Genomic DNA, 5,223 nt, shown 5'->3' with positions numbered 1-5,223 from the left:
CTAGCTTCTTTCTCTTCTTGCTTGGACTTAGCAATTTGGAAAGTAAACTTTTGCTCTTTTCCCTTGAAAAAGAAAATGTAAATACCTAAGGAAAGATTCTTGTTTTTTTTTTTTTTCTTCAAATAGAGGAGCTATGTCTAATTTATTTAATTTGCTTACTTTTATTATAGCTGAATATCCCCTCTTTTTCAAAGCACTTCTTTATTTCCTGTTTCAGTGTGTAAGAAAAACCTTGGGACAATAAAATCCTTAAAGCTATAGTTTCCTTTATATTCACATTCCTTAATACACTTTTTTATTTCAGTGTTCAGAGATACAGAAGAAAAAAGGACTAGGGAATATGCTTTTTCAATGTATTATGTATAAGGACCAAATTGTTAATAAATACTTCTATATCTGTAAAACCACCTCAGAACTTAATTTATTTTAGTATAAATCATATGGAGGTAATCTTTACATTTTTGTGATTTACAAGGCAGGGGAAAGAGGTTCATGGCGATGTTTTGGTCAACTGTAATCTCCGGGGTTCTATATTAAATTAAAAACAAATATGTTCCTAGCCAGGAAAACTCTTAAATTAATCCTGTCATGGGAGCCCACATTCAAGATGTGTCTTGGGAGGAGATTGATTGGAATTAGAGCAGAAGTTATACTTTGGTCAAACTGTGGCTCCCAAGATGCCCAAAGGATAAACCTAACAGTGTCTACAGAACATTCTGTAGAAGTCAGGTGCTTTACTGTGAAGAATAGAGAAAACATTCCAGAGCTTTCCCTTGAGATTGACCAAAGCTTCCTGGGGCACTGCAAGAACTCAGCATGTCTTTGCTTCTTAGTTAAAAACATCTGGGGTAAGAATTTTGAGAAACGCTTCTGGTGACAAAGAATGTAACAAAGTGAGAAAAACAAAGTCAGAAGATACAGGCTTAAGAGAGGTCCTGCCCTTACCAGCTGTTCTTAAATCTCCAAGCCTTGTTTTCCTATTTGTGCCCTCTGGAAAGAGGACCGATCTGTATGGCAGTTTGTTTATTTTGGTTATCATCAAAAATAACGAGTTCATTGAGAAATGCATTATAAACTGAATATAATATACAAGTGATGCACGCTTTTGTTTATAAATAAGAAACAAAGGGTTGGATTTTGTGTGGACAATGCTTAGTTAGCTTCTACTACAGATGGAGAGAGAGAGAGTCAAGAGGCTGATTCCACTGCTCAGGGTTACACAGGAGGAACGAGAATTAAAAACTAAAGTTCTCTGGAAAATCAGCTATCTATAAAACTTAGGGAGATCCGAGAAGACAGTAGGTCAGCATTAGTCAAAATGTGGTCTCTGAAAGGCCTGTCTTAACACATGTGTTTATTTGTTAAAAATGCAAATTCAGGGGCTTCACCCAAGACTGAGTCAGCGTCACCAGCAATGGACTAGCTCTGTCCACACCCCCGTGGTGACCGTGTGCACGGGGGTCACTGAAGGCGGCTTGTGCACAGAGGCTGCCAGGGCAGACTCTAGTGCCTGAATAGCTGCATGTCTGTCCTGCTTTCTGGATCTTCAAAGGAAGATCAAAGGTGGCTGCCATTTACCAGTCTGTGATGTCATACAGGTAAAAATGTGATAAAGGGAGTGACACATAATTTTTTTAAAAAAGTACTCACTTGACTACTGGCTCCTGCACAGCAGTGAGTTCACCCGCTCACTCAGCAGAGGCAGAGAGCAGAGGGCTTGGCTGTCTCAGCTCCTGCTGTGGCTGAGGCCAAGAGCACCTGAGATGCAGTCCCCTAGGCGGGAAGGAGAGACACACGGCCTGCAGGGCATTTATTACAGGATGAAGGAACCACCGTGTTTTTAAAAAATCTTATTTGGTTTATTTTCCAGAATAAATACTGCACTTTTCCTAGGCCTTCTAAAAATTATGCTTGCACTTGGAACCATGCCTGTGACCGGGTGCTGACAGCTCCATCACAGGCCTGTGTTATTTTTACCTCTTCCAGGACTGTATGCCACCGTGCACAACAGACCAGTTTGACTGCATAACTTCCCCTTCAAAGGATTTGGTGGCAAATGGGCAAAAGAATGGAGAAGGGGGGAAGTACACCTACCAGCGTGGTGACTGTCAGCTTGGCTTTGTTGTCAATAAGGACTCAATTCCTATTAAGGGCCTGCTGGCTAAACAACCTTGGGAAAGCCCCTTAACACAATATAGACCAAAGACACATAATACATCTTTTGTCATCCTAATGTTATTGATCAGAGATATAGTAACACATTTTTAGAGAGTAATACAATGAATATTCCTGAATGGTAGTTTTCTTATTAGTTGAATTCAGGACAAAAGCATTGGGTTCAAACAAAACTAAAATCAGAAAATGCATATAAACTTGCCCGGCACAAAGCAATTTATATATTAATATTTCCTTCCTTGCAGATGTGTGTCCTTTCCTGCCCTTCACCACATCCCTCTTATTATTAGATTCACTTAAATTTAACAAACATTTATTTGATGCCAGGAGTACAGAAACACAGATGCACTAATATATCTGCTCTCCAACAACCACTGAAGAATTTCACCTGCATTTCATGGAGGAACTTCGTCATCAAGGTAATGATGGTAACAACCATTAGTGAGTGACATACTGTTAGGCTCTTACATGCAAGTTTGGAAAAACTGCTTCTACTAGGAATAAACGATGGTGCTCCTTTTAGAGATGGATTCCTGATCAGGAAGGTGAAGGGAAGAAGCAAGGCCACAGAGCTCCCCCCCTGCAGAACTGGGGCTTGAAGCCAACTCTCCCTCCCTCCAAATGCACCTCTGCACTGCAGCACATCCTTGCCCAGTCTAAAGCCAGGTTGAAAACGTTCCTCCCTCAAACCTACTCCTTCGTCTCTATTTCCAGTTTCAGAGAAGAGAATCACAATCAATTCAGCATTCCAAAAGGAAATTTGGTACTTTTCCTTGGAACTGCCTTTTTCTTATCTCCTGCTTCTCATCATTAGCTAAGGTTTCTTCATTTATGCTCTTCATATTTTAAAAATTTGCTCTTATTTTCAGATACATAACTTCTACTTTTGGAAATTTAAGGTCCCATGATCTCAAACTTGGGTGGCAAAAATAAATCATTTCTTTTTGCCCAGTGAAAGATCTCATGTCTAAGGCGGAATGCCCCTTGTTAAGGAGAAGCCAAAAATGTTTGCCAAGGGAACTAAGATCACCCACGCTGTTGTCATCAAGAAACTGAATGAGATCCTACAGGCACGAGGCAAGAAAAGAACTGATCGTGCAGCCCAGATTGAGCTGCTTCAGTTGCTGGTTCAGATTGCCTCTGAAAACAACCTAGGAGAGGGTGTCATCATCAAGATCAACATCACCGCTTCTCTTTATGACTACAACCCTAAACTGGCCACATACATGAAGCCTGAGATGTGGCAGAAGTGTCTGGACTGCATCAATGAGCTGATGAACATCCTGTTTGCAAATCCCAACATCTTTGTTGGAGAGAACATTCTGGAAGAGAGTGAGAACATGCATAACGCAGACCAGCCACTGCATGTCCGTGGCTGCATCTTAACTCTGGTGGAACGAATAAATGAAGAATTTACCAAAATAATGCAGAACACTGATCCTCACTCCCAAGAGTACGTGGAGCACCTGAAGGACGAGGCCCCAGTGTGTACCATCATTGAGCGTGTGCAGCGCTACCTGGAGGAGAAGGGCACCACTGAGATCTGCCGCGTCTACCTGAGGCACATTCTCCACGCCTACTACAAGTTTGATTACAAGGCCCATCAGCGGCAGCTTACCCCGCTGAGGGCTCCTCAAAGTCTGAGCAAGATCAGGCCGAAAATGAGGCTGAGGACTCAGCTGTGCTGATGGAGAGACTGTGCAAGTACATCTATGTCAAGGACTGCATAGACCGAAACCGCACGTGCACCATCCTCTGCCATATCTCCCATCACGCCTTGCATTCCCACTGGTACCAGGCCTGGGACCTCATGCTCATGAGCCACCTGCAGGACAACATTCAGCATGCAGACCCACCAGTCCAGATCCCGTACAACCACACCATGGTGCAGCTGGGCATCTGTGCCTTCCCCCAAGGCCTGACCAAGGATGCACACAGCGCCTTGCTGGACATCCAGTCAAGCGGCAGGGCCAAGGAGCTTCTGGGCCAGGATCTGCTGTTGCACAGCCTGCAGGAGCACAACCAGGAGCAGAAGGTGGAGCAGCGCCAGCAGGTGCCCTTCCACCTGCACATAAACCTGAAACTGCTGGAAGGTGTTTACCTGGTGTCGGTCATGATCCTGGAGATCCCATTGCTGCCCATGACAGTGACACCCACTGACGCATGATCAGCAAGCAGTTCCATCACTAGCTGTGGGTGGGTGAACGGCAGCCCTTGCTGGGCCCCCTGAAGTCCATGAGGGAACATGTGCTTCCTGCTTCCAAGGCCATGAAGATGGGTGACTGGAAAACCTGCCACAGTTTTATCATCAATGAGAAGATGAATGGCAAAGTGTGGGACCTTTCCCCAGAGGCCAACAAAGTCAGAACCATGCTAGTTAGGAAGGTCCAGGAAGAGTCATTGTGGACCTACCTATTCACCTATAGCAGTGTCTACAACTCCATCAGCATGGAGATGCTGTCTGACATGTTTGAGCTGGACCCACTCATGGTACACTCCATCATCAGCAAGATGATCATTAATGAGGAGTTGATGGCTTCCTGGACCAGCCGTCACAGCCCGTGGTGATGCACTGCACAGAGCCCACTGCCCAGCAGAACCTTGCCCTGCAGCTGGCCGAGAACCTGGGCAGCCTGGTGGAGAACAAGCGGGTGTTTGACCACAAGCAGGGTACCTGTGGTGGCTACTTCCGATTCCAGAAAGATGGCTACAGGAAAAATGAAGGCTACATGCGCTGGGGTGGCTACCACCAGCAGCAGTCTCAGACAGCCTACTGATGGCTTGACTTCTGTCCCCAGTGCCCTAGACCATTCACCATTTAGGTCCAACCACACTGTATTAAAGGTCTGTTTATATATATATAGCGAGAGAGAGAGAGAGAAGGCAATGACACCCTACTCCAGTACTCTTGCCTGGAAAATCCATGGACAATGGAGCCTGGTGGGCTGCAGTCCATGGGGTCACTAAGAGTCAGACATGACTGAGTGACTTAGCTTTCTCTTTTGACTTTCATGCATTGGAGAAGGAAATGGCAACCCACTCCAGTGG

The 5,223-nt window shown here is 44.7% G+C and overlaps 1 pseudogene; it reads left to right on the top strand.

Annotated features, from left to right (window-relative positions):
- The first annotated feature begins 3,152 nt into the window (after positions 1-3,152).
- LOC109553305 (eukaryotic translation initiation factor 3 subunit C pseudogene) lies at positions 3,153-4,967 on the top strand (annotated as a pseudogene).
- The last annotated feature ends 256 nt before the right edge of the window (positions 4,968-5,223 follow it).

Source organism: Bos indicus, chromosome 27 (genome assembly GCF_029378745.1).
Source record: "Bos indicus isolate NIAB-ARS_2022 breed Sahiwal x Tharparkar chromosome 27, NIAB-ARS_B.indTharparkar_mat_pri_1.0, whole genome shotgun sequence".
Lineage (NCBI taxonomy): Eukaryota > Metazoa > Chordata > Mammalia > Artiodactyla > Bovidae > Bos > Bos indicus.
Note: the sequence above shows the minus strand (reverse complement) of the source record. Positions and strands in the feature narration are given on the sequence as shown.